Genomic DNA, 20,477 nt, shown 5'->3' on the forward strand with positions numbered 1-20,477 from the left:
AAATATACTGATTTGGAATGTGGAGGGGATCACCTCTCCAATAAAGCGGAAGAATATTCTCAAAAATCTCAGGGCCCAAAATGCTCAAACAGCATAATTAGTAGAAACTCATTTGAGTGAGGAAGAGCATCAAAAGTAATAGGAAGTAAGTAATAGCAGCATCTTATTGTAAAAAGAGAGGTAGGGGAGTAGCAATCCTATTTAAAAAAGGTTTGAACAATAAAATACACCATGCAGATTTAGATGTTGATGGCAGATATGTCATTTTGGAACTCAAGGTAAAAGGTATTCACTTCATGTTGGTGGGAGTATATGGTCCACTACAAGATTAATCCCAATTCTGGCATCAGTTACAGAGGAAACTCCTTAAACATGCTACTTTACCATTTGTGATCGGAGGAGATTATAACATTGCCCCACGGGTACCGTTAGATAGATACAGGAATCCCATGAGATCACCCGCACGGTCACATCCCCTCCCATACACACGTAGAGACACGATAACTCTAAATAAATTTAAACATGCACTATCTCTGATCGATGTTTGGAGGGGGAAAAATACAGAAACCAAAGATTATACATGTATTGTCCCTTTCAAGTGTTCACTGTCCCGTATAGATTATTTTCCTGGTGTCAGAGTCAAAGAGATCGTAATTGGCCCAGTCACAATCTCATATCATGCCTATGTTAAACTCTCCCTGGAAACCCACAGTAAACAACGTAAACTAAAAAGATGGGTCTTTCCTTATCACTTATATAAAGACGCAAAGCCTGCTGTTCTGGAGCTCCGAAACCGGCAACGGCTGAGTCCTCTCCCAGGCTGGATTACCGCATATTGGGCAGCTGAATTTTCAGGGGAAAGTGCCCCGGATCACAACCGGACCTTGCATCTATTGTGCCGGTGAACGAAAAGGTACTTTTTGGCCCCAATGTGATCGGCGAAGTAGGCCTCACGCTAGGCGCCTCTGTGGCCATAACCTTGCACCGCGTGGAACACCAGCCTCTCTCCTCAGAGCTCGGTAGTACTCAGGACCTACCCGGAGCACACACCAATAACTTCAGGCTCCTCAGATAACAGCCCAGAGCCTGCTGGGCATGTCAGAGCCAGATGCATGACACACCTCTACCTTGAAACGGCATTACAGGGGTGAGACAGTGATAAAAACTTTATCTATCCTTATATGCAGCCCCAAACATTTCCTGACCCTTAACACCTTTTGGGATGCTTGAACTATACCACACAACAGTGCAGTTCTATGGTGCATAGCACTCTGGGCACATATTTATTTCTCTCCTCATAAATGCTGCTGGGGTTGCTCTGACTCATTTTTGCAAAGGCCATTTACACTGGACTCACTACGGGCTCATAGTACCTGTAATCCTTAATGTATCTATATGATGTTTACATTCAGACCTGTACATGACAGTTATACCTACTTATCTATAATATAGGTTGCAATCTAAAGATGAAAATAAAGGAAGTGTTTTATTCTCATCCTGCAGTCTATATACGCCTGAGTTTATCACATATACTGTCTCATTCTGCTTAGTTTTCTGATAAGTGGATAAAGCATCACCACTTGGGCTGTACAATATAATAAATCATATCCTTGCTAGGCACCCCAGCTGGAGCCCACCAGCACACAGGCCTCAAAATGGCACTTTGTAGAAACGCTAAACAAGACAAAGGCCTGAAGCCTGGAACTAATACTCCTATGGTCAACGCCTATTTTAAAAGTACAGAACGCTTGAAGAAAGCTGAAGTCTCTCGGGATGGTAGTGATGAAGATTCCATTTCAGATAACTTGGATGCCTCACAGACACCTGCTACTCTATCTACTTTGCAGGGACAAAATGCAGATGAACCAGTAACCTTGAAGGCTATGGAAGCCCTTATAAATCAAGTAAAGTCCTGCATTAAATCGGAATGTGCGGACTTGAAAAAAGATATAAATGACCTAGGTCATCGAGTTGAAGTCCTGGAAGAGGACAGAGAGGTGCTGACCAAAGAAATGTCGGATATGTCCCATTCCATAGAAACACAGCAAGCTACAATCACAGAACTAGAAAACAAGTTAGATGATATAGAAAACAGAACGCAACAAAATAACCTCCGAAATCGGGGTATACCTGAATCTGTGGGCAGAGAAGATATACACGAGCATCTGCAAAACCTGTTTCAAGCTTTGACTATTGCTAACCAAAGGGTCATTGAGGAGATCCCCCTTGAAAGAGCCCACCGCACTTTGTGCCCAAAGCCCAAAGATAACCAACCACCCAGAGACATTATTGTGTGCTTTCAAAGCTACAGAGACAGAGAAAAGATCTTTCAACTAGCCAGAGCTCAACCTTCCTTCTCTTTTTTAGGCGCTAAAATTAAAATATACCAGGACCTTTCAACACGTACACTATTACTCAGAAGAGACTTTGCTTTCTTCACCAACCATCTACGCTCACTAAAGATACCCTACAGATGGGGTTTCCCGGTGTCTTTACAAGTCATTAAAGAAGGCAGGCGCTATGAATGTCTTACCCCTGCTGGTATATCTGATTTTTGCAAGCAACTTGATCTTCAGCCCCCAGAGGCACCGGATCCCCCAACGCCAACAGCTACATCATGGTCGGCAAAACCACAGAGAAGGCTATGGTCTGAGATAGCCAGCAAGCAAGCCAGAAAGAGGCAAAGTCCTGCTCCAAGTAGCTTGCTAGACACTTCCTGATTCGGTGAACTGCCCTCACAGGATTCAGTGAGTATGATAGATAGGGTGCTTGCACCCCACCAGCTACACCACTTGCATTGAAAATTGACTCTCATACAAAGAGACTGCCACTTAAATTAGCTTATTGACTCTGGGACACGACTCTTCTGATCAATATGATCAATCTGAAGTCAATAAGCTATCATAATTTTTCTCATGTTGATATGTTTGACTTTTTCTTTTTCCCCCAGGTTATCCACTTTTAATAACCGTTATTATAGTTTATTCTGAGTTATGGTTTCTTCTATTATGTCATGTAATTTTTTATTTTTTATTTAGTCAAATACTGTTACCAAATGTTGTATTGTATCCCAACTTAAAGGGACTGCAACTTCAACTAGTTTATTGACTTTACGACTTAGCTTTCCTTATTACTACGATCAACCTGAAAATTGAGAGTAGCCGTTGTTCTTGTAATGCTTACACGTCTAATATCTCTTTTCCCTTTCTAGGTTACTTACTTTTTAGCCAATGCTGCTGAAAATGTATATTGAATTAAGATAATTTACAATGTGTTGTTTCTTACATTTATACTCAGGTAGTGATTCATATGCAGTTGAGAATCTATGTTTATTATTACTTGTTCTACTATGCTTCCTGTTGTTGCAAATACCCTTACTTGCCTACTTATGGTACACAGAAGTCCTGACTGTTCTTATCTTTATTCATCATGAACCAAGATGGACTATTTTATATTCCCCTAGTAGAGCTCATATGTTTCCTTGTTGTTGTTTAAATGTCCTTCATCACAAATGTATATATGCCTGTTGGGGAGGGCTCTGTCGAGCCGTACTTCCCCCCTTTTTTTTTCTGTTCTATTTTCCTTCTTACTCAATATTCTCATCTCTCCCTGCCGGATTAATCTCCCTCAGGTTCCCTTTCCTCCCTCCTCTCCCTTCACTTCCCCTACCTCCCCTTCCTACTCCTCCTTTCCTCTAAAAGTAAAGTACATCTACCAAGCAGAGGTGACACCTTCTTTCTCACGCACTTAAAAATACCTAGCAATTACTTTCTTATTTAGGAATACATGGCACAACATCCAGCAGTAAGCCAATTCAAAATCGCGACACAAAATGTCAAGGGATTCTTATCCCCGCAGAAACGCTCCATAGCGTTCCATGATTTTTATAAAAAAAACATTGACATAATAATGGTTCAGGAGACGCATTTAAAAAAAAAATAATGATCCCACTCTATCACATCTATATTTTGATCAACACTTCCTGAACTCAGGACCGTCTAAGCATAACGGAATCTGTATCTCTTTCAGGAGGGGCACTCCCTTTGTTCTCTTACATAAATACCAAGACCAGGAAGAAAGGATATTAATACTAGTAGGACTTTACTATGGTAGACCCCTAACCTTGGACAAAATATATGCCCCAAATCGCCCGTCTCCCTCCTTTTTCTGCTCAGTGTCCAATAAATTAGTTGATATCTCCAAAGGCCCAATAATTCTAGGAGGGGATTTTAACTTCCCGATAAACCCAGCGTTAGACACATCCACAGGTAAATCCTACATACGGTATAACCAGATTAAGGCTAATTGGCTAGCTCTCAGACGATACCTTTTTTTGACACATGGAGAGTTAGGCATCTCACCACAAAGGACTTTACTTTTTTCTCCCACCCGCAAAATTCCTATTCTCGCTTAGATTACATTCTATGTGACCAAAATACTTTAACTGCCCTGCTGGACTCTAGGCTCCACCATACTTCTTGGTCCGACCACAGTATGAGATGCTCCATCTTTTCGTGGTCCTCTACACCTTGCCACCAGCAACACTGGAGACTTAACGAACAAATACTTTCTGACCCGCTTATAACCACTGACATAATAGAAAAAACAATTGAATATTTCAACTTTAATGATCCCACCACTACCTCTGCAACCAATAACTGGGAGACCTACAAGTGCTATATCAGAGGAGTGATCCTTAATCACACGCACAAAATATGCAAACAAAGGGTGGCACAATATTTATCCTTGGTGACTAACTTTCAGAATAGCGAACAAGCATTGAAACAAAGTCCTCTCTCTCCTCAACTTCTTTTACAGTCACAACAGGATAGGGAAGCTCTCAATCAGCACCTAATTAAAAACGCCCACCTACGGGCACTTACATCCAAATCTAAATTCTACATTGAAAGCAATAAAACTGGTAGATTATTGGCTAGATCTCACAAAAAGAAGAGGTATAAAACCTTTATCTAAAAAATAACGTGCCCTTTCGGATCCTCACTCTCAAAAAACACTGACATAGTTAATCAGTTTGCTGACTACTACTCTTCCTTATACAATCTTCCAACCTTACAATCCGACTCCAAACTCACCAAGATCAACAACTATCTTTCGCAAATCCAACTCCCTACTCTTACTGCAGAAGACAATGAGGCCCTAGACTCACACTTTACCCTACAGGAAATCCTCTTAGCCATCAAAACTCTCCCCCAGGGTAAAGCCCCTGGCCCAGATGGGTTCACTCCCAAATTTTATCATTTGTTTAAAGCCCACCTGAGCCCCCACCTCATAATAATGTATAACTCACTGGGTCAAGACTGTCACCTATCCCAGTCCCTATTGGAAGCAACAATAACTGTAATTCCAAAGCCTGGTAAAGACTCGGAACAGGTCTCTAATTACCGTCCCATCTCCCTGATTAATACAGATGTAAAGTTATATGCCAAATTGTTAGCCATTAGAATAAAAACCATCCTCCCTTCACTCATTCATACTGACCAAGTGTGCTTTATCCCTGGCCGTGAGGCCAAGGATAATACTATCCGAGTTCTCCAAACTATACACACTGCCAACACCACCAAGACCCCAGTTATCTTACTCTCCACAGATGCGGAAAAAGCTTTCGACAGGGTGGACTGGGACTTTCTCTGGGCCACCCTGTCGAGGTTCGGATTCTCAAAAACACTGATTTCTCATGTTCAGGCTCTCTATCAGGGCCCAACCGCTAGCATCAGTGCCAATAACACATTATCTCGAAAAAACTCAATCAGTAATGGCACGAGGCAGGGATGTCCCCTATCTCCGTTACTGTTCGTACTATCTGTGGAAGTGCTGGCTGCCAAGATTAGGGATAATGATTGCATTGAGGGTATGACTTTTGGGCAATCACAACAAAAATGTCTTCTTTATGCAGACGACATTATATTCTCGATTCGCTCCCTGCCCACTTCACTACCTGCATTGCTCCTTGAACTGGATAGCTATAGGGAGGTCTCAAACTTCTCGGTCAACATGGAAAAGTCTAAACTAATGCCCCTTAACATATCAGAGGAAGACACCAGGTTCATTGCGTCCCACACCTCCTTTCAGATCACAAATAAGATACGTTATTTGGGAATAGACATTTCCCCCTCCCAGTCAGACCTGTTCGACCTAAATTATACTCCTCTCCAAAGAGAATCCCAAATCTCCCTTGAGACGTGGCACAAACAAGGCCATCTTTCTTGGATGGGGCGGGTTAACGCACTCAAAATGAATCTTCTCCCTAAATTTCTATACCTATTTCAGGTCCTTCCACTAGACATCCCTCCCTCGTACCTAATTCAACAGCAAAAATTGTTTGATTCCTTTATATGGGCTCAGAAACGCAACAGAGTGACTAAGAACACGTTATATCTTGATAGAGAGCATGGTGGTCTTGGTGCCCCAAATCTCACCGCATACTATAGAGCAGCTCATTTAGTGGCATGGAAACATTCACATCGCCAGAAGCCCTGGGTACAATTAGAATCCTCTTTAATTGGCGGAACTAATCTTGGAGACTTATGCTGGACCCTCCCCAGTCATAGACCCCCTGAAGCCCACACAAACTATTATGTTGCTGCTACCCTGAAGGTATGGGATAAAACCCTGGCTTTAGATAACCCAGTCTCGACTATACCTTCACACCTTACTCCTCTCCTCAACAATCCTCTTCTATTACAACCACATTCCCTGCGCACCCCGGTCATCGCTAACTCGCCCTCAAATGTCCCTGCACATTTGGTGCTTCACAAAGGCCAGATTCGTCTGCAGCTTGAACTCTCCCAACTACTTGGCCCCCCTTCCATCTTTGGTTCCCATATCTACAACTAAGGTATGCCATAATGAATAGCCCCTACACCAAAGATTTAGCCAGGCCCCTGAACCCTTTCGAAACACTTTGCACGACTTCAGACATGACAAGATCCCACATTTCTATCATATATAAACTGCTATACCAACCAAACAACCCTCATACATAGCTAAATGGGAGAAAGAGCTCAATCTTACCCTAACCAAGTCCCAATGGATATTTTTCTGGAAACCAAAAAATCTTCCCCTTCATTAATGTTCGCAGAAATGAACTACAAGCTATTATCTAGATGGTATCTAACCCAGCTTCGTCTACATAGCATCTACCCTAACTCCTCCTCCCTATGTTGGAGGCCCTGTGGTGGAACATGAACCCTCCCATATCTGGTGGGAATGCCCCCTCCTATGTACGTACTGGAGTGACATCACCAAATGTATTAACAATATACTGGGTCTTAATATCACACTTTCTCCTAGTATAGTCCTGTTACACAACACTCCCCCCATACCCTGCACTTATCGCAGGCAACTATTTAAGTGCATGCTTAACTGCGCCAAACGCCTAATACCTAGGTTCTGGAAGTCTTCACAAATCCCCACCCTCCCCATGTGGCAGAGAGAAGTAGATAATATCTTAGCATTAGAAAAAATACACTACACATTCTTAGGCAAACAAGACTTTATTGCAGATATTCTATACATATGGGAACAAAGGAAACAATAACTCCATTGTCAATGTATTACAGTACTTAAGTGTATAACAATATGCTCCCTCCTAGACTACGGGGTGATGACTCACTGCTTTGTATAGCTGTAATTCCCAACTTGATTTGCATTTTGTATCTCTTTTCAGCGTGTCCATTATCTACAATATTCATGTAAAGTTACTCACCATGATTCCATGTCACCTCTGCAGTTTTGTATTATTCATGTTCAACTGTATTCTCTGTACTTTTGTTTAAAAATTTCAAAATCTCAATAAAAACAGTTAAATACAAAAAAAAAAATTCAAAGGTATCTAAAAACTCCTAATGAAAACAATAGGACAGTGTTCAAGCAAATCAAAGAACAGAGAGATTACTTTTTCCTACATCAGACACAAAGGTCCACAGATAGAGTAAGGGCTAAGTTTTACAGGTTTGGGAAAAAGATGAGCAAATATTTTTAGCGTCATTGTCACATTTGACTAGACCTCCTAACACAATAATGGCTATTCAGGATGGACATACAGGGAGTGCAGAATTATTAGGCAAATGAGTATTTTGACCACATCATTCTCTTTATGCATGTTGTCTTACTCCAAGCTGTATAGGCTCGAAAGCCTACTACCAATTAAGCATATTAGGTGATGTGCATCTCTGTAATGAGAAGGGGTGTGGTCTAATGACATCAACACCCTATATCAGGTGTGCATAATTATTAGGCAACTTCCTTTCCTTTGGCAAAATGGGTCAAAAGAAGGACTTGACAGGCTCAGAAAAGTAAAAAATAGTGAGATATCTTGCAGAGGGATGCAGCACTCTTAAAATTGCAAAGCTTCTGAAGCGTGATCATCGAACAATCAAGCGTTTCATTCAAAATAGTCAACAGGGTCGCAAGAAGCATGTGGAAAAACCAAGGCGCAAAATAACTGCCCATGAACTGAGAAAAGTCAAGCGTGCAGCTGCCAAGATGCCACTTGCCACCAGTTTGGCCATATTTCAGAGCTGCAACATCACTGGAGTGCCCAAAAGCACAAGGTGTGCAATACTCAGAGACATGGCCAAGGTAAGAAAGGCTGAAAGACGACCACCACTGAACAAGACACACAAGCTGAAACGTCAAGACTGGGCCAAGAAATATCTCAAGACTGATTTTTCTAAGGTTTTATGGACTGATGAAATGAGAGTGAGTCTTGATGGGCCAGATGGATGGGCCCGTGGCTGGATTGGTAAAGGGCAGAGAGCTCCAGTCCGACTCAGACGCCAGCAAGGTGGAGGTGGAGTACTGGTTTGGGCTGGTATCATCAAAGATGACCTTGTGGGGCCTTTTCGGGTTGAGGATGGAGTCAAGCTCAACTCCCAGTCCTACTGCCAGTTTCTGGAAGACACCTTCTTCAAGCAGTGGTACAGGAAGAAGTCTGCATCCTTCAAGAAAAACATGATTTTCATGCAGGACAATGCTCCATCACACGCGTCCAAGTACTCCACAGCGTGGCTGGCAAGAAAGGGTATAAAAGAAGAAAATCTAATGACATGGCCTCCTTGTTCACCTGATCTGAACCCCATTGAGAAAGTGAGGTGTGGTAGCCAAGCGCTAAGATATTCCCTTGTGCTGAGTACAAATAAAGGGTCTAACCAACCCCCAAAAGGAAAGAACAGGTAATAATGGAATATGTACAGCGCCAGTAAAGGCTAAGGGATAAATATAAACACTAAAAACGAAATATACCTGCTAAGGCTGAACAAGAATTTATTACAATTCAACAGTATTGGTACCAATAGATAAAATGAGTAAAAAACAGTTATTAAAACAGTTGTTAAAAACAATGGTAAGGTGGAGTGTTGTGCTGATACACTCACAAAGTGCAAATAGCAATTGGATCCAAGGGGTGGAAAACTAAAATGGTGAAATCCACATTTGCTTGTGGATACACAAATAAACAAATTGTGTAAGCAACATAAAAATGTATGCGACTTAAATGTGCAACATGATAGTGCAAATGTTGTGCAACATAAGTGAGAGTAATTGTGATCACTATGTGTATAAAAGATAAGGAAAAAACGATTCACATCAAAAATGCAAAAAATCACAATAGATATAATATATTAAAAAGTCCCAATGACACTGCAGTGCAAAAAATAACAATAAATCACATGTGAATAACTGCCATTGAGTGGCAAATGTGGAAAAAGGGTGGTATACCCAAGGCAAAAAAGAGGAAATCCAGTGAAAAAACAAAAATGAAAATAAAAATCAAAAACCAGATACAAAAATGATGTTCAACAAAAGATAAAAAAGAACAAAAAAGAACAAAAAGAGTATTGTAATCCAAAAAACAGTAAATTAAAAGGAAATCACATGAAGGAACCTGGAATCCTGAGGGGAAGAGTTCCCAGGTGAATCCTAACAACGGTCAGCTCTTAGTCCAATGTCCTAGAGATGTCCCTGTAAAAAAAGGAGTACCATAGCGTAACAAGTCCTCAAAGTGGTTAAAATACTTGGAATAATGCTTACCAACAGGTCTACGCGTTTCGGCCCCAAAATAAGGCCTTTATCAAGACTGCTGAAGTGGTAAGCTGAGTGCCTTTAAATAACAGTGTCACTTAAGTGACCGGATATGGCTCTGGAATTCACTTCCGGTTTCGCCATAAGTGAAAAATAGTTTAAACAGGGTATTTACCATGTTTGGCGTGTATAAACTGTCATATGGAGATAGAGTGATCTTGTATTTTATGTTTATATATTTGTCTTTGATATTTAGTGTCATTTAGTTCACTATACCTTGAGCCCCTCACGATCATGATGTCACTTCCGGTTTACCGGAGTAAACATTTTTTGGTGATTCTACGTTTTCGGTGGCCTCTGGTTATGAGTACTAGTTAGAAGATATACTTCAAAGATGTATTTTAGTATATTTACAGCTTAATCACCTATATTTTTGTGGTGACGATTTTGTCGCGATTTGATTGGTCGTGACATCATGATCCGATTCCTATGGTTCTATTGGTTTAGGGAAGAGGTGTGTGGGTAACAGTCCTCCTGATTGGGTGTTGAGATGTCAAAAATGTTTAAAGACAACAAGGGGACAGATTGTTTCGATAATAAAGGGGATATAAATCCAAATGCCCATTTTTATAATAAAGAAGCCCATTAGCTTATAAAAGAGCCGTTTTAAATGATTAGCCATTTCAAAATAGGGAACGGCTCTACAGTGATTGGAGGTAATATGTATGTCTTCTTCACTGTTAGTGCATAAATCATATGTTCTATATCAAGTTTTAGTATATGTATATTATCCCATACTATGTGTTTTCTCCAATATATATAATGATAGACGATATGCTTTATATTGGATTATATGAGGTTTATTTTGCTCTGTGAACAGGTGCTGCTTTAGGTATTTATAAATGTTTTTAAGGTACAGCAGCATAATAAGGGATATAATCCAATAGTAGCATAGTGGTAGAACAGTAGAACAGAAAAAACACTAATCCTATAAACCCAATCACATAAATTTAATCGGGTTTAGGAGAAGAATATTCTAGCAGTGCGTCAGATTTATCTTACACTGTCTGGAAAAAGGGGCTGTGGTATTTTTTAAAAAAGGAAAGGCTGTGGTTTTATTAAAAAGGAAAAAAAGGAGTGTAAAATATGAGTGTGAGAAAGACTTAATGGGGGTATATCTGTATGTCTTGAGTCAGAGTTTTATACATACTTATCACTGGGTTCAGTGACCTCAGTGAATTCCATAGAGGAGGATGTGTTAATACCTCTTTTCTATATCAACATAATAAAATCATACATAAGAGACCTCTCGATCACTAAAGTCATTAGACGAGCAGTGATTGAGTGGATCTGTGCACTACCCAATCATTAGGAAGTTTGGTAGTGGCTACCAATAGATATATGAGACATAAGAGAAACTCCTGTGGATTTCTTATGAGCAGAGAATGATGAACTTCTGAGGTGGATATAACTTATAGGACCAGATACCTGGACTATATATATATTATAGCCCTAGACATGTAGGGGGGATCTGACAGGGATAATATTGGATTCAGATTGAGGGGATAGTCTGATATAATTTCTATAGTAAAAACTTCATTTGCCTTTGGGTCAGGGGTTAAGTGGTAATGGAAGCGGAGACTATTTTGGAGGGAATGCTTGGTCAATCTATGTCTAAAGTGTGTATTTCTCGTCAAAGCTTGGGAGTTTTGAATAGATACATTTAATAAGGATTCTGGAGAGCATCAAATCCAATGGTGTCATCATACTGTTAGATATAGTCATAGATTAGAATAGATGGTTAAGATCCTCTCTATTGTTTAGACCTTTTGGATGTAGACTGTCCAACAGGAAGATCCATTTGGATTCAGCTTTGAGAAGACTTTTTTCAAAGTCGCCACCTCTCCAATTTTTTATAACCTTCTGTATGCCAGTATATTTCATATCTTTTATATTGCCGTTATGTTTAGTTGTAAAATGATTATAGAGAATTGTATCTTTATTCTGTTTCTCAATCAGCAATATATGTTCTCGTAGCCTATCTCTGAGGCTCCTTGATGTCTGGCCAATGTACTGGAGGCCACATGAACATTCAATAATGCCAGGATAAAGGGATTATATATCTTATTGAATGTTCATGTGGCCTCCAGTACATTGGCCAGACATCAAGGAGCCTCAGAGATAGGCTACGAGAACATATATTGCTGATTGAGAAACAGAATAAAGATACAATTCTCTATAATCATTTTACAACTAAACATAACGGCAATATAAAAGATATGAAATATACTGGCATACAGAAGGTTATAAAAAATTGGAGAGGTGGCGACTTTGAAAAAAGTCTTCTCAAAGCTGAATCCAAATGGATCTTCCTGTTGGACAGTCTACATCCAAAAGGTCTAAACAATAGAGAGGATCTTAACCATCTATTCTAATCTATGACTATATCTAACAGTATGATGACACCATTGGATTTGATGCTCTCCAGAATCCTTATTAAATGTATCTATTCAAAACTCCCAAGCTTTGACGAGAAATACACACTTTAGACATAGATTGACCAAGCATTCCCTCCAAAATAGTCTCCGCTTCCATTACCACTTAACCCCTGACCCAAAGGCAAATGAAGTTTTTACTATAGAAATTATATCAGACTATCCCCTCAATCTGAATCCAATATTATCCCTGTCAGATCCCCCCTACATGTCTAGGGCTATAATATATATATAGTCCAGGTATCTGGTCCTATAAGTTATATCCACCTCAGAAGTTCATCATTCTCTGCTCATAAGAAATCCACAGGAGTTTCTCTTATGTCTCATATATCTATTGGTAGCCACTACCAAACTTCCTAATGATTGGGTAGTGCACAGATCCACTCAATCACTGCTCGTCTAATGACTTTAGTGATCGAGAGGTCTCTTATGTATGATTTTATTATGTTGATATAGAAAAGAGGTATTAACACATCCTCCTCTATGGAATTCACTGAGGTCACTGAACCCAGTGATAAGTATGTATAAAACTCTGACTCAAGACATACAGATATACCCCCATTAAGTCTTTCTCACACTCATATTTTACACTCCTTTTTTTCCTTTTTAATAAAACCACAGCCTTTCCTTTTTTAAAAAATACCACAGCCCCTTTTTCCAGACAGTGTAAGATAAATCTGACGCACTGCTAGAATATTCTTCTCCTAAACCCGATTAAATTTATGTGATTGGGTTTATAGGATTAGTGTTTTTTCTGTTCTACTGTTCTACCACTATGCTACTATTGGATTATATCCCTTATTATGCTGCTGTACCTTAAAAACATTTATAAATACCTAAAGCAGCACCTGTTCACAGAGCAAAATAAACCTCATATAATCCAATATAAAGCATATCGTCTATCATTATATATATTGGAGAAAACACATAGTATGGGATAATATACATATACTAAAACTTGATATAGAACATATGATTTATGCACTAACAGTGAAGAAGACATACATATTACCTCCAATCACTGTAGAGCCGTTCCCTATTTTGAAATGGCTAATCATTTAAAACGGCTCTTTTATAAGCTAATGGGCTTCTTTATTATAAAAATGGGCATTTGGATTTATATCCCCTTTATTATCGAAACAATCTGTCCCCTTGTTGTCTTTAAACATTTTTGACATCTCAACACCCAATCAGGAGGACTGTTACCCACACACCTCTTCCCTAAACCAATAGAACCATAGGAATCGGATCATGATGTCACGACCAATCAAATCGCGACAAAATCGTCACCACAAAAATATAGGTGATTAAGCTGTAAATATACTAAAATACATCTTTGAAGTATATCTTCTAACTAGTACTCATAACCAGAGGCCACCGAAAACGTAGAATCACCAAAAAATGTTTACTCCGGTAAACCGGAAGTGACATCATGATCGTGAGGGGCTCAAGGTATAGTGAACTAAATGACACTAAATATCAAAGACAAATATATAAACATAAAATACAAGATCACTCTATCTCCATATGACAGTTTATACACGCCAAACATGGTAAATACCCTGTTTAAACTATTTTTCACTTATGGCGAAACCGGAAGTGAATTCCAGAGCCATATCCGGTCACTTAAGTGACACTGTTATTTAAAGGCACTCAGCTTACCACTTCAGCAGTCTTGATAAAGGCCTTATTTTGGGGCCGAAACGCGTAGACCTGTTGGTAAGCATTATTCCAAGTATTTTAACCACTTTGAGGACTTGTTACGCTATGGTACTCCTTTTTTTACAGGGACATCTCTAGGACATTGGACTAAGAGCTGACCGTTGTTAGGATTCACCTGGGAACTCTTCCCCTCAGGATTCCAGGTTCCTTCATGTGATTTCCTTTTAATTTACTGTTTTTTGGATTACAATACTCTTTTTGTTCTTTTTTGTTCTTTTTTATCTTTTGTTGAACATCATTTTTGTATCTGGTTTTTGATTTTTATTTTCATTTTTGTTTTTTCACTGGATTTCCTCTTTTTTGCCTTGGGTATACCACCCTTTTTCCACATTTGCCACTCAATGGCAGTTATTCACATGTGATTTATTGTTATTTTTTGCACTGCAGTGTCATTGGGACTTTTTAATATATTATATCTATTGTGATTTTTTGCATTTTTGATGTGAATCGTTTTTTCCTTATCTTTTATACACATAGTGATCACAATTACTCTCACTTATGTTGCACAACATTTGCACTATCATGTTGCACATTTAAGTCGCATACATTTTTATGTTGCTTACACAATTTGTTTATTTGTGTATCCACAAGCAAATGTGGATTTCACCATTTTAGTTTTCCACCCCTTGGATCCAATTGCTATTTGCACTTTGTGAGTGTATCAGCACAACACTCCACCTTACCATTGTTTTTAACAACTGTTTTAATAACTGTTTTTTACTCATTTTATCTATTGGTACCAATACTGTTGAATTGTAATAAATTCTTGTTCAGCCTTAGCAGGTATATTTCGTTTTTAGTGTTTATATTTATCCCTTAGCCTTTACTGGCGCTGTACATATTCCATTATTACCTGAACCCCATTGAGAACCTGTGGTCCATCATCAAATGTGAGATTTACAAGGAGGGAAAACAGTACACCTCTCTGAACAGTGTCTGGGAGGCTGTGGTTGCTGCTGCACGCAATGTTGATGGTGAACAGATCAAAACACTGACAGAATCCATGGATGGCAGGCTTTTGAGTGTCCTTGCAAAGAAAGGTGGCTATATTGGTCACTGATTTGTTTTTGTTTTGTTTTTGAATGTCAGAAATGTATATTTGTGAATGTTGAGATGTTATATTGGTTTCACTGGTAAAAATAAATAATTGAAATGGGTATATATTTGTTTTTTGTTAAGTTGCCTAATAATTATGCACAGTAATAGTCACCTGCACACACAGATATCCCCCTAAAATAGCTATAACTAAAAACAAACTAAAAACTACTTCCAAAACTATTCAGCTTTGATATTAATGAGTTTTTTGGGTTCATTGAGAACATGGTTGTTGTTCAATAATAAAATTAATCCTCAAAAATACAACTTGCCTAATAATTCTGCACTCCCTGTACAGTTCATTCGGACCAACATAAAATTCAACAAAAATTTTCCAAATGTTACCAAGCATTATATGACTCACAACCAGTCAATCCAAAAGATATAGAGGAATTTTGGAATAGAATTAAGCTCCCACAATTAGAAAAGGAGCAAGCAGAGTCCCTTAATGCCCCATGACATTAGAAGAGATCTCAACAGTCATTAAAAAAATTACCTCTAAACAAGTCCCCGGGACCGGATGGTCTCCCCGGGGATTTTTTTTTTTTTTTAATATTCTTTTTATTGAGGACAAAAGAAAATGTACAAGAGAAAAGAAAAGAAAAAAAGTTTACATCTTTACATCCAAGACAACTGTATCATGAATAAATGAAGACTTGTACAAATAATTATCGGTAGATATAAAGTAAATAATGCCATACATCATTGTCTCATGTCCCATTTTTTCTTTTCTTTTTTTGGGCTTCAATTACTATCCATTTCTTATGGAAGATTAACAAGCTGTAATTTTTCTTTTTAAACTCAAACTTAACCTAACTAAAACTTAAACTTAAACTAATCAGCCATGTGGTGTCACGATTATGATCATAGACTGAATCAGCCTTAATTCTTACTTTGAGGGTATGAGAGAAAAAAAAAAAAAAGAAAGAAAGAAAGAAAAGGGGGGATCCAAAAGGATTCAAAGAGAGGGGACAAACAAATGGGAGTAAGGGTGGTTAGGCGGTGTCGGTTCATTAGATATTAATACTCTCTCTCCCCTCTCCCCCACCTCCCCGCGTCTGGTATAAGAATCCCCACTCCCCCCTCAGAGAGGCCGTCAGCATGTATTCAGTGTGTGCAAAAGGAAACAATAACTGTTTTTGTGCTTCTAAGGTTAGAGTATCGATATATTTCCGCCATTTAGTAATAAAGTGTCTAAGTCTTCTGTTAGTGTCCATCTTGGTGTCTAGCTGTTCGATAAGCAATTGTTTGTGCAAGTTGCGTTTAAATGCATTAAAGGCAGGAGCAGAGCTCTCCGTCCAAACCCCAAGTATAACCTTTCTGGCAATTAGAATCATAGTAGTGAGTATCGGAATGTGTCTAGGGTCCTGTTCCCCCCATTCCAGGAAGCAAATTTGTTCCATTTCAATCTTGACCCTGATTTTTATAACATTTGTGATCCAGAAGGCTATCCTACCCCAAAATTGCCTAACTCGTGGGCAGTTAGAGAAGTAATGAAGAAAATCTGGGTTACTTATCTTGCACCTATTACACTCATTCACCACCCCATGTTTCCATTTAGCTAGTCTTCTTGGGATAATGTAATCCTTAAGCAGCATCCTTATCTGAGATTCTCTCAGAGTCATAGACAGCGTTGCTCTTTTAACATTCTCTATACTCCGCTGAATTAACTCTGGTAGATCTCCCCTCTCTAGGTGTCCCCCCCCACTTACCCCCCAACATGGCTAAGTGCTTAGATTCCGTGTAATTTAACAGTGTTTTGTATATCCCTGAAATAGAAAAGCTTCCTAGCTTATAAGTGGACATTGAGACGTGGAATGTGTGTGGCTCCCAAAATTGTGAATCTTCCCTAATTAGCTGGTCAATATAATGCCTCATCTGAAGATAGGCATAGAAGTGGGCCCTTGGTAGCCCGTATTGAGTTTGCAGCTCCTCAAAGGACCTGACGCATTTCCTAGACAGGTCTAGAGCATCTCCCACCGAACCTAATCCCCCAGCTTCCCAGACAGCAAACGGGGAGTATCAATCCCAGGGGGGAAACAGGTATTGTTTCTCAGTGGAGTTAACCTGGGAGACACATAACGACGGCCAAGGTAACCAAGGGCCAGCCGCCACGCTCTCAGCACGTCTTTGTAAAGAAAGTTATCTTTGACTTCCGCGGGGATACTATCAGGCTGAGCATAGGGTAGGAATGAGGGATCCAGACCCCGCAGAGCATGCCTCTCTAATTCCGGAGTATAAAAGTGCTCTGTTCTAAGTTGCCAATCCAGCATGAGGCGGCCTAGCGTTGCCCAGTTATACAGTTTCAGGTCGGGGAGACCCAATCCACCACAAGAAGGGCGTGCATATAATTTTGTTAGTGCTATTCGGGATCTGCCCCCCTTCCACAGAAACCCAGATAGGGCCTTTGAGTATAGCGCCATGTCTTTTCTAGTAATCAGAAATGGCAGCATCAAGAGGGGGTACAGGATCCGTGGTAAGATTACCATTTTTACTAAGTTGATTCGTCCTGTGAGGGAGATCGGCAGACTCCTCCACCCCTCCAAGGTTTGAGCCAGGTCACGACACACCCGCGTGACATTATCATGGTATAAGGTTTGCCTGTTGGTGGACAATTGAATGCCCAGATAAGTAAGTGTGGCTTTGGCCTCCTGAAATGGGTAGGAGCAGAATTGTGCCTTGCGCTTCCGAAGCCATAGGATTTCTGATTTAGTTTTGTTTATCCTATAGCCCGAGAAAGATCCGAAGGCTTCAATTGTCGCCAAGATTTTCGGGATGTGTTTTGCCGGATGCTCCACGAATAGGAGCATGTTATCCGCATAGAGTGCTAGATGCAGTCTCTCACTTCATAACGTCATGCCCGGGTAGACCTTGCGCAATTTTACAGCCAGTGGCTCCAAAGCCAGGTTAAAAAGAAGGGGGGATAAGGGACACCCCTGGCGAGTGCCCCTTTGTAGAGTAATACGCGGTGAGAACAAACCGTTAGCCATGATGGAAATCCATGGAGCCGTGTATATGTTGCCAATATAGTGAAGGAATGATCCCGAAAAGCCAAAACGTCTCAATACATCCATCAAGTGGCCCCATTCCACCCTGTCGAAGGCCTTCTCCGCATCCAGGGATAGCAGGAAGGCCTCCGATTGATCTAGTGCCTCCGGGAGTCCCGGCCTTTTCTTGTAGTGTGCTATGGAGTGCAATACCCGTCGCACATTAGTCACAGATGTTCTGCGGCACATGAATCCGGTTTGGTCCGGATGTATAATGTCTATCAAGATTACTTTAAGTCTGTCGGCCAAGATCTTCATTAGTATCTTGTAGTCCGAGTTGAGCAGGGAGATGGGGCGATAGGACTCCGGGAAACCGGGGTCCTTCCCTGGCTTCGGAATTAGTGACACGTGTGCCATTGTGAACACCTGAGAAGGCGTCACCAAGTCCTTATAATATAAGTTATATAATTTAGTTAAGGTAGGTGTGATCTGGGGTTTGAGCATTTTGAAGAACTCAACAGGGAAGCCGTCAGGACCCGCTGCCTTCCCGTTAGACATAGAGGAGATAGATTTTAGAATTTCTTCAGGAGAGATAGGTGAATTGAGGGCCGCCACCTGTTCTTCCCTGAGTTGTGGGAGATCAAGATCCCTCCAGAAGGATGTTATGACCTCCTGAGAGGGCTGCTTCTGGCTAGTATATAGGGTAGTGTAGTAGTCCGCTAAAGCCCCCACTATGGACTCTGGGGTTTTATGTGTCTTATTGCGGTAGGAGATAGCCGCGATAGGTCTACGAGCCGTCCGCCTGTTTACCAGCAAGGCCAGTAGCCTACCAGATCTGTCTCCCTCTCTGTAATATTTAGCATTGGTTCTGAGGAGTTGCGTAACCGCTTGGTGACCCAGAAACACATCCAGTTCACCTTTGGTTTCAAGATACTTGTCCCTTAGGGCTTGGCATGGGTTGCCACAGTAAGCTTGGTAAGACTCTGTTAGGGCTTCCTGCAATTTTTGCAGTTTGGCTTGTGTTTTCCTTCTCAAGACGGCTACATAGGAAATGTTGTCGCCTGAAAGAACCTCTTTTGCCGTATTCCATAACAACTCTGGATTGCCCTGGTGAGCTTGATTGTCTGTGTAGAAGTTGTTCCACGCATGTGTTAAATGCTTGGTAAAGGCCTCAGAGGTGTAAAGGAAGCTCGGGAATCTAAGCGTGTTTTTATTGGCAATCACAGCTCCGACCGAGATCATAAGTTCAACTGGTGCATGGTCAGAGACCACCACATTGTGGATCTTGGTTTTAGTAACCCTCGGAATTATGCTAGAGGATATCATAAAGAGATCTATTCGCGATAGTGTTGGAGTGGCTCTAGAGATGCAAGTAAAGTCTTTACTTTCCGCGTTTCTTAACCTCCACACATCAACAAGCTGTAGGGAGTTAGAGATTCTAGAGAATATCTTACGCTCAAAGGTGCCATTGCCCCTTGGCCGGCACTCCCCCGTCGCACGCTCCGGATCCCGCATTCTATCGCAGATGGGATTGGGTGCTAAATTGAAATCTCCCCCAAGTATGATCTCTAGGCCCGAGAAAGGAATAAGTGCTTGTATGAGTTGTGTCCAGAAGGTAGTAGACTTGCAGTTTGGGGCATATATATTACATATTACCAACACCCTCTGGTTTACTCTGACTTTAACTATTAAAAATCTACCTTCCTTGTCCTTAAGTGTGTTTAAAATCTCAACGTTCCCTTTTTTCCCAAACAGAATTGCAATGCCTCTACTCGAATTAGTGTAGGAGATATGCTCTACCAACCCCACCCAGTCTCTCTTCAATTTTTCGTGCTCTGTCTCAGAGAGGTGAGTCTCTTGCAATAGTGCAATGTCGGCTCCCAAACGCCTCAAATGTGTCAGTATAGTACTTCTTTTAACGGGAGAATTAATCCCCCCCACATTCCATGTTATAAACTTTACCGCCATCTAGGTAACTTCATGTGGGCTCGGGTCCCGCAAGTCTTCTGCGGGAGAGGGGGAGAAAGAGGAAGGGACACCGGGAAGAAAAGGGAGAAGGAGATGAAGAGGAAAGGAGAAAAGAGAAAAAAAAAAAGAAAAGAAAAAATTCTCTCTTTTTTCTACGCTTACATTTGGT

This window comes from Bombina bombina, chromosome 2, assembly GCF_027579735.1.
Source record: "Bombina bombina isolate aBomBom1 chromosome 2, aBomBom1.pri, whole genome shotgun sequence".
Lineage (NCBI taxonomy): Eukaryota > Metazoa > Chordata > Amphibia > Anura > Bombinatoridae > Bombina > Bombina bombina.